Source organism: Podarcis cretensis (assembly GCF_951804945.1).
Source record: "Podarcis cretensis genome assembly, chromosome: 11".
NCBI classification, from domain to species: Eukaryota; Metazoa; Chordata; class Lepidosauria; order Squamata; family Lacertidae; genus Podarcis; species Podarcis cretensis.
Window position 1 is genome coordinate 63,386,492 of NC_137180.1, and position 10,577 is coordinate 63,397,068.

Sequence of the window (10,577 nt, forward strand, 5' to 3'; positions counted from 1 at the left end):
CGCGCTCGCCTGCCACCGCCCCCCCCCCCGCGCGTGCGCCGTACGGCGGGCGGCAGCATCGCGCCGCTTCTCCTTCTCACGCACGCATGTACGCACAACGCTCTCCCCCCCCCCCCCGCCAATCACGCCGGCTCATCCCCTCCCACGTGATCCCAGAGGGAGGGGGGGAGAGAGAGAAAGGCTCTCGTAAGAAGCTTCTTTTCTGCCGCCGCCGCCGCTCTCCTGCCCCCCACGTGACTCTTACCTCCGGAGGAGATGGAGGAGGAGGAGCCGGGCTACGTCCCCTCGCACGTGACCTCCAGCGGCACTTCAATTACGGTTAGGAGAAGGAGAGTGTGCGCGTGTGGCGTAGTCGCTGCGGGCCTCAGACGTCACCATGAGAGGGGGCGCGGCCTGGGTGGGGGCGTGTCGGAGATGAAAGGGTGACGTTGCCGGACCCGCCGTGGGTTATATTTGCTGTGGAATACTTACAGTCCTTAAAGAGGCAAGCAGAGAAGTTTGTTGCTGTTCCATAATATAATATAATATAATATAATATAATATAATATAATATAATATAATATAATATAATATAATATAATATAATATAATATAATATAATATAATATAATATAATATAATTCTTGTTTCTTTTTTCTTTCTCCTCCTGGATGAGGCTGCATTTTAATATTTTAACGTTTCAATATTTTAATCTTGTATTTTAATCTTGTTTTTAAGTTGTATTCATTCAACTTGTTTTTATTACTGCTTGTTAGCCGCCCTGAGCCCAGCCTTGGCTGGGGAGAGCGGGGTATAAATAAAAATTATTATTATTATTATTATTATTATTATTATTATTATATCCTTTATGCAATATAAACTTGTTATATAAATATTTGTTGTTGTTTAGTCATTTAGTCGTGTCCGACTCTTCGTGACACCATGGACCAGAGAACGCCAGGCACTCCTGTCCTCCACTGCCCCCCGCAGCTTGGTCAGACTCATGCTGGTAACCTCGAAAACACTATCCAACCATCTCGTCCTCTGTCTTTCCCCTTCTCCTTGTGCCCTCCATCTTTCCCAACATCAGGGTCTTTTCCAGGGAGTCTTCTCTTCTCCTGAGGTGGCCAAAGTCTTGGAGCCTCAGCTTCAGGATCTGTCCTTCCAGTGAGCACTCAGGGCTGATTTCCTTCAGAATGGAGAGGTTTGATCTTCTTGCAGTCCATGGGACTCTCAAGAGTCTCCTCCAGCACCATAATTCAAAAGCATCCATTCTTTGGCGATCAGCCTTCTTTATGGTCCAGCTCTCACTTCCATACATCACTACTGGGAAAACCATGGCTTTAACTATACGAACCTTTGTTGGCAAGGTGATGTCTCTACTTCTCAAGATGCTGTCTAGGCCTGTCATTGCCCTTCTCCCAAGAAGCAGGCGTCTTTTAATTTCGTGGCTGCTGTCACCATCTGCAGTAATCATGGAGCCCAAGAAAGTAAATATAGGATAATATAAACATATAATATAAGGTAACACAAAGCAGTCCTTAGTTGTTTTGACCTTTTTATTGACTGGGTAACAGCTAAGTCACACCCCAATCAGACCCATTGAAATCAATGCCTAGCATTGGATATAATTAGCTTTATGCATTCTCTCTCTCTCTCTCTCTCTCTCTCTCTCTCTCTCTTTGGTATTTATTGTGTGAACTGCTTTGGCATTTCTTTCTGTAAACGAAAAGAAGCATAAAAACCTTTCTGATAAATTCAAAAATATTTTTTTTTATAAGCCTATAAGGGAGAGGGGAATGAAGCAATTATTAATTTAAATTATTTCTAAACTTCTCCCTTCTACAGTGCATTTCAGGCCAGTATAAAATAAGTGTGAGCATTATTCTAATGAACGTGAGCACAATGGTATATTTGCAAACACATATGTCACTGATGCATTTTGCAGGGAACCGTGATTGGCTACGGACCGCAGGAAGCTGCCTCACATGTCAGACTGCTGATCTACCTAGCTCAGCATCAACACTACCTGGAGACATCAGGGCTTGAACCAGAGACCATGAGGTGGAGTTCAGCATCACTCTATTACAAATGTTCCGTCTGCGCAAGCGTATCCACTTGCCAGATAGAACACCCCACCCCTGAATGTAAAAAACTAAAGAACTTCTGGGAAATGATATATAATGAGATGAAAAAGATGTTGAAATATACATTTTTTACAAAACCAGAAGTATTTTTACTTGGTGTTATAGGTCAGGACATTAATAGGCAAGATGTTAAATTGTTTTTATATGCAACAACTGCGGCAAGAGTATTGTTAGCCCAGAAATGGAAACAAGAAGAAATTCCGATGAAAGACGAATGGCAGACGAAATTAATGGATTATGCAGAATTGGACAAAATGACAGGAAGGATTCGAAACCTGCGGGACCAGAGATTTACAGAAGATTGGAAGAAGTATATGAATTATTTTAAGAGCAACTGTAATCAACAAATTATGCTAGTAGGACTACAAGAAGTTTTGTAAGGAGAAATATAAGAAGTGTTACAAAGTAGAAAAAGACAGAGATATTGGTTATGAGTTTGAAATGTAATAGGGAAGATAAGAAATGCATACTGAGAGATTAGATTGGAAAATTTTCAGACAGGATTGATGGAAGTCAAAAATTTGAATAAGATGTAAAAAATTGTTTAATTACTGTTGAAAATGATAATGTTAAAAAAAACTAATAAAAAATTATATTAAAAAAAGAACACCCCACCCCTTCCCCATGTGCAGTGTTCAGGGGCTGCCCCACCACATCCTCCAGAGCCAATTTAAGGGGGCACTAAGTGAGTAGAGACGAGGAAACCCCATTGCACCAGCAGAAGTCCTTGTGTAGCACTTCCGCAGATGGGTTTGGTTAAGTGAGGCCCAGCCTTTCTGCTTTCAAAGCACATACATGCTCCATTACCAAACTATGGATCTTGTGTCTCTTTACTCTGTACACGCCATGGCAAGCCCTGTTCTTTTGCTGCGCGGTGTGCGAAAGAGACCCAAGCTGATCGAGACACAGGCCTAAACGAGCTGGGCTTTGCTCGTTTGCATTGTCTCTGTACCAGGGAGGGGGAATAATTGCAGGTCTCAGAGCCGTTTTGCCACGCTTTGCCACAAACAAGTGCCTGTGCTCTCTTAATCTGCGCAGTGCTAATGACTATTATTAGCATCTTCTAATCGTGACTTGGCATCCCCCTTCTAATGAAGATGGCTTGTTGGCAACCAGCGCCCAGCAACAAAGATAGAAGCTGAAGAAGAAAGTGCTTCATCACGCTGGTGGGAGCTGCGGTTGGGAGTCACATGTCCATGTCACAGCATCACAACCTCCTGGAAAAGGTGGATCAGGGCTGCCCCTTTCCAGGACAAAGGCCCTATAGTTCCTTGATTCCCGAAGAACTTTGGAGCAGGGAGGAATTCCTCACAGGCCAAATTTTGCACAGGACTTTTACAAAAGACAGTTAGGTGGCCAATTTATGCTAAAAGTTGAGTCACGTATGGGTGTTGTAACAGCAAACTGGCAGCATATCAATTATTTTATTCCTTTTTTTGAGGGGTGCCATTTACTTTTAAAAACAATGATTAGACTGTCCTGTGAATTTTAATTACAGTCATACCTCATGTTGTGACACGGGTGGTGCTGTGGGTTAAACCACAGAGCCTAGAACTTGCCAATCAGGAGGTCGGCGGTTCGAATCCCCGCAACAGGGTGAGCTCCCATTGTTTGGTCCCAGCTCCTGCCAACCTAGCAGTTCGAAAGCACGTAAAAGTGCAAGTAGATAAATAGGTACTGCTCCAGTGGGAAGGTAAACGGTGTTTCCATGTGCTGCTCTGGTTCGCCAGAAGCGGCTTAGTCATGCTGGCCACATGACCCGGAAGCTGTACGCCGGCTCCCTCGGCCAATAAAGCAAGATGAGCGCTGCAACCCCAGAGTCGGTCACGACTGGACCTAATCGTCAGGGGGTCCTTTACCTTTACCTTTTTACCTCATGTTGCGTTTGCTTCAGGTTGAGTGTTTTCAGGTTGCATCCCGCGGCGACCTGGAAGTACCAGAAAGGGTTACTTCCGGGTTTCGCCGCTTGTGCAGACGCTCAAAATGACGTCACGTGCATGCGCAGAAGCGGCAAATTGCGACCACGCAGACGCGGGTTGCGTTCTGCTCAGGTTGCGAACAGGGCTCCGGAATGGATCCCGTTTGCAACCAGAGGTATCACTGTATTAGGGGTTATGAAACTGATTTTGGGTGTGCTCCAGGTATTGGAAGGAAGAGTGCAGTGTTAACAAAAGTCATTTTTTAAATTGTTTGACATAGCAAATGTGATGCATAGATTTGTATATGCATATGTATAGGGTTTCTCGGAGAGGCTTAGATCTGGTACTTTCGTGAAGCAAATCTGACAGTAGTTTCAGATGCTTTTGGGCTGATACTAGAGAGGCAGGGTTCGAATGTGACATTGCAAATCCCAACAGGGGTTCACTAATAAATCCAAATTCTGCTGAGTTGTTTTGTTTGTTTGTTTTTTACTCCAAACACCAGGACATCAACCTTTCCTTCCTCAGAGAAGTTTCACAAGTAAAACAGAATCTGGGAGGAGCTGCCGACAGCTTCACGTTAGGGATACATTGTGATGCTTTCTTGTAAGTCCAACTCCTATTTTCCTTAATGCTACAAAGAGGATTATGCTGAGCGATAGCTGAGCAATCAGGAAATGATATTATTATAGGCCTCACATAGCTTACTTAGACCATTTGGACTATGATCCTACAACTGGAATTCTAAAGAATCTCCCCCTACAGCTTTGGCCACTGTTAGATTCCTGATCTATGATTGCAGTCATGGGATTTTTGTCTATCACATGACGGTGTGCGTTTCGACTCAAGAATGGGAAGTGACGGAGACAGGATGTTTGTGTTCCTGTGTTCCGTGAAGTGGGACTATTGTCTTTTGTTCTTTTTCTCTTTGCTGTCTGATGCTAGAGAGAGAGGGAGCCATGTTGCAGTGTTCTGTGTGTGTTTATAGGTAAATAAAGTAGATTAGCCAAAATGCTGAGTTGCCGAGGTCTGTTACGCAACTGCGCAAACTCTGTGGATCCCTAAGTGTGTCGGTGGCAGTTGGCATCAGTCGCTGTGATGTTCAGGCAGAAGAAAACTAATGAAGCTCCCAAGCGATCGACCAGGAGGGCGAGAACATGCCAGCCGGGCATGTGTCTCTGCCAGGGTCCTACTCGAGTGTAGGCTGAACTCCTGACAGCAACATCCCTTTGCAAAATCCTTTTCAGATGCCATTCGTAGCTGCAGCGAGCAAGGATGCGTTTGACTGGGTGCAAAGGATTGTCCTGCCTGAAGCCACCCTCTCTGTTTGTATGCAGTGTGGGCAGCAGCCTGTCAAGCAGAGGTAAGGAACTCCATGTGCACCTTCGCTCATCAGCAGAAGCAGACAGTTGCCTGCCCACACGGGTGCCAAAGTGAGTCATCGCTTCGCTTCTTGCTGGTACGAAGGAGCCACCTGCCCAACCCAGTGTGAATGCTGGCTTTTAGCAGCCTAGGAGAAAGAAGTGGATCTCTCAGCCTCTTCCATATAGAGCTGACACCTTCTTGCCCAGCAAAACCTCTGTGCCTTTTACATTTGCACAACAGGCCATAATCCAAGAAGCATGACCTTTATGCTCACAGCCCAGAAAAACGGCACAGGTTGAAGGAATGCATTTTAGCACTCGAGCCTGCCTAGATGCTAAGACCGGCCTCTGCAGACCCAGTTTTAGGCCTCTCTGTTTGACAGAAGGCAGGCAGTAACTGCAGACCAGGCCTTCTCTATTCTGGTGCCCTGCTTCTGAAATTTGCACCCCCCCCAAAAAAAAAGGTTTGTCTGGCACCAACTTTCTCAGATGTCAAAGAGAACAACAACTACCAGACTTTTAGAAGACATCTGAAGGCAGCCCTGTTTAGAGAAGCTTTTAATGTTTGATGGAAGCCACCCAGAGTCGCTGGGGAAGCCCAGCCAGATGGGTGGGGTATAAAATAATAATAATAATAATAATAATAATAATAATAATAATAATAATTTCACATATTCCAGGCAGGTGCAAACTTCTTATTGGGTTGTCTTTGTTTTATTTTTATTATTTTTTATGGGTTTTTTATATTGTAATTTATGTTGTGAAATGCCCTGACATCTATAGGTACAGGGTGGTATGCAGATTTTAATAGTAAGAAGCAGCTGTTCCAGCAGTGTAAAAGCCATGCTTAGTTTTGACCACCTCTACATAAAAGTTAGGGGACGCGGGTGGCGCTGTGGGTTAAACCACAGAGCCTAGGACTTGCCGATTAGAAGGTTGGCGGTTGAGCTCCTGTTGCTCGGTCCCTGCTCCTGCCAACCTAGCAGTTCGAAAGCACATCAAAGTGCAAGTAGATAAATAGGTACCACTCTGGCGGGAAGGTAAACGGCATTTCCGTGCGCTGCTCTGGTTCGCCAGAAGTGGCTTAGTCATGCTGGCCACATGACCCGGAAGCTGTCTGCAGACAAACGCCGGCTCCCTTGGCCAATAAAGCGAGATGAGCGCCGCAACCCCAGTCGGTCACGACTGGACCTAATGGTCAGGGGTCCCTTTACCTTTTACATACAAGTTACCCACTCCAGGAACCTATGTTTCTGTCACATGCAAACACAGGAAGCCACCTAGTTAGACCATTGCTCTCTTTAGCTCAGAATTGTCCAGAGATTGACCGCAGCTCTCCAGGGCCTCAGACAGCAAAGTCTTCTCCAACCACACCTGGAGATATATCAGGGATTGAACTTGGGGACTCTTGCATGCATCACATGTGTTTTATCACTGAGCTACAGACCTTACTTTGGAAAGCACCAAACAGCCAGTTTAACGTGATCCTGGAAAACAAAGACTGACTGATATGGGGCATATCGTGCTTTCAAACATAGAAGGCAGCAGAAGCAATTCTGGCTTTATTAGTCATTAGTTTACCCCATCCCACTCACTGCTTTAATGCAGCAACACTTCCAAGTTGTCTTCTGCGCATCCCATAGCATTGGTTCCTCATGCAGTCCACAGGCTTCCAAGAGGATTAAAAATGCAAACTGCATGCAATTTCAAATACGCAGTTGCCAAATTATACATTGTCAAGGGTTTTTCTCTTTTTTTGTAACTTGCGTGTGAGTTCAAAGTCAGTTTTTTTCCAGAAGCTTTGGAATACTCTGCAAATCTCTCTCTCTCTCTCTCTCTGTGTGTGTGTGTGTGTGTGTGTATGTCCCTCACAGATGTACAGAGAAAGCTTCTGAGGAAATAAAAAGACTTTGCTTTAGACTATCTGCCTAATAACCATCTGTTTGGATTGAATAAGCATCTATTTGGACCCAAGCAGTGCAGTTTGCAAACCACCATCCAGAAATAAAGAGGTGCACCACTGTCCCCTCAACAAGTTAAGCGTGGCAGCGGAAAAACTCGCACTTCAGACAAATCCACACATTTGATTTTATACACCACTCTTGAACATCAAATTAAAAAAGTTACAATTCACTGAACAGGTTGGTTGCAGCTTAGAACATTTCATTATCATTATATATATATATGTATATTTTAGAAAAAGAGACAAAACAATATCCAGATGAAAGACGGTGACAAACAGCAAATCCTGTTGTAGGCAGCTTTGCAAAGATCAAGGTACCGTAGGAGAAAGGCACGTTAACCTCTGATTGGTCCTGTGTGCTGTCATTTGGATGAAAATTGTAGTGACATATAACCCTGAGACTGCGGGAGGCTATGAGCAAGAGTTGACCAGGTGCACAGGCCCATTTTTAAAAGTACAAGTTTAAGGAGGTTTAAGATCCAGCACCCAGATGACGACATTCATTTCACCTCAAGGGAATGGAAGGAAACGGCATTCTTTGTGAAAGGCTGGGAAGGAGACTACAGTCTCCAAAGCTGCTGGGATTATGTCTCAGAAACACCCCACTTGGTTTGACTTACGAGCGGACTCACAATTTCCCCAGGGTATGTATCTAACAGTGTAGCTTACCTGACACTCAGGTATCCATCAGTGGAATTTAGGGGGGCGGGGCCTCCCCTAAATCTGCTCTAGAGGAGCCCTGACTGCTGTGCAACGGATTTAATAGGCATAGTGTAGGGTAGAAAGGGGAATTACAAAAAAAAAACAACCAAACCCTGCTTCACTCCGTTCCACTGATTGATGTTTTACCACCAATTGAGCACTACCCCTGGACCCAACCCTATGTCTTAAGATGTTGGAAGGAGAAAGTTCAGAACATGCCATACAGATGGCACAGACCCTTTGCAAACTGATATATAGCTGTTAGCTGGGGGTCCAATCCTGGCTCACCCATGTTTCGTTAGCAGGCCCTTCTTTGCGACACATGATCTGTGAAACAGCCCTCAGTGTTTCCTGTGTGTCCAGGCACTTAAGAGTGGAAATGATTTTTTTGGGAACTGTTTTAATCGGGGAAGGGGGGCAGTTATTCGACAAACTCTCATAAATGCATGAAAAAGGCCCTTGCAGCCATGTGCGTATAGAGAGTGTTTACATGTACACATGTAAAACTCTACCATGTTTATGACTATGTTTATGACGAAGATCCAGGAACTGGAGCTGACAGGCAGAATCACATCGTGTGTCTAGCTCACTGTGGTTTTTTGCTTTTCTTAAATTTTATTAATCTAGGTTTTCAAGATAGCCTGCGAAAGAGAACCACAAAACAAATACAAAACCGGATCAAAAACATCGCTGTTAAAATGGCTGCCCTGGAATACATGATGCAGCCTCAGAGTCTGGAGGCATAAGCTCTTCTTGCGGCCTCCGCTTTTCTCAAGATGGAAGATGAAATAAGATGGAAGATGAAATAAGATGGAAGATGAAATAAGATGGAAGATGAAATAAGGACTTAACAAGGATCCCAACATTTGACACCACAGGTGCTTTTAGAAGTTCTCTCCCCCTTTTGTAGGAAAGAATCTCAGATCGTAAGTGGAATGAGAGAAGCTAATGTTACCATGAAATATGCTTTCTTCAGGCTCCAGACCAAAGTCCAGGGGCACAGTTGCATTCACAAGGAACCCTTTAAGCTTGCACAGTATTAAAGCCGCAACTTAGTGCCAGCTGCTGCCCCTCGCCAAAAAAGTATCATGGCAGTGGCTCTCTTTAGATCTCAGACTTCTGACAGCCAAAACCCATCATATGAATTAGAAATTGGAGGCATATTTCATCCACCTCTTTGCCCAACCCCAGGGGTAAAAACAGGCTTACTTTCAGACTATGCCAATCAGAGAAAGGGCTTCCTAGTATTGGACAACCACAGCCGAAAGCCAATACTCCCGCTCCTTCGCTACAATAGGAGAGGCAGAAAGCTCTGCACCATGCCCAGTGCAGACATGGGGCTAACATTATCCAGAACCCACAGAAGCTGCTTGGAAGAATGCCAGGCCAGAGTATTAAACCACACAGAGGGACGCTTCAGCCAGTCTCGCCTAAGACGTGGATTTCTTCAGCTCGCTACTTATTTCCAGCCCCACAAGTGCAGTTTCTTTGTGGCACAGCAGCAGCAGCAGCATCCTTTGGCAAACTGGGCAGCAAAACTGACCACCAGCTGAGAAGAAGCAAAAGGGCTTAAAGCTCCGATTTTGTCTTGCGGTGTTGTTTCTTGTCTTGGCAGAGGGGAAGCAAACCAAGCATTTTGCCATAGCAACATACGCCGTGCTGCAAGTGCATTTTCTTGGATGGTCCAATTTAGAGGGGTTACGAATTACAGAGTGCAGCTGCACCAGGGTCAGCGGCTGAACAGCCACATGGGGCCCTGTGGGACTTCCATCGAGAAAGCCCCAAAGTCTCTGCTCGTGCGCAGTTAAGACCAGCCTATGGCTCGTGCAGCTTCCTAGTGGGACCTTGGATTGCCTTGCTAATAAACCCAACACAAGGCAGTCATCGCCACTCCATGTTAAACAGAGCTATGTAGGGTTTAGGTTTTTAGTCACTATCCCTGCAGTGCTAAAAGACGTTTCAGCAGCTTTAATTAGCTGGGCCACACACAATTTTCAATGCTGGAGGCCATTTGGGGTAGTTATTTGGCAGATCTATGGGGCCAGTCTCAGAAAACATTTCACCCAGCAGAACTAAAAATCTAACACAAGTGGACTGTGAAAACTGGCCATTTCTTCCTCCACTACCTCCTTTCACAGAGCTCTCATGGACCACAAATTTCGCCCTGCAACCAATCTGTACACTCATATCCTTCCTGTGGATCCGTGGGGGTAGGAAAGGGGAAAAGAGAAGGCAAGACAGGCCTAGTCCACAGGTCACATGTTGGACACAGTACAGCATCATTAAACTTGTACTTTTCAAAATAATGTGAAGCCAGGTGCAAGCTGGGCTCTGTGGATAAAGTAGTAACGTATCTCATTATATAAATACTTTTTAATTTTTTTCCTTTTAATTACAAGAAGCTTTTATTCCAGGTAATGTGACTGACAAAGTACCAGCACGTACGTACATACACCCCAACGCACACACACACTCGCACTCGCAGCCCCTGGGCTTTCACAGA

General features: G+C 45.0%; 1 long non-coding RNA gene across 1 annotated transcript; it reads left to right on the forward strand.

Moving 5' to 3' along the window:
* Positions 1 to 168: 168 nt before the first annotated feature.
* LOC307226443 lies at positions 169 to 9,874 on the forward strand. Its single transcript, XR_013843425.1, has 2 exons — positions 169 to 318; positions 7,284 to 9,874. It is a non-coding gene; the product is annotated as an uncharacterized lncRNA (long non-coding RNA).
* Positions 9,875 to 10,577: the final 703 nt, after the last annotated feature.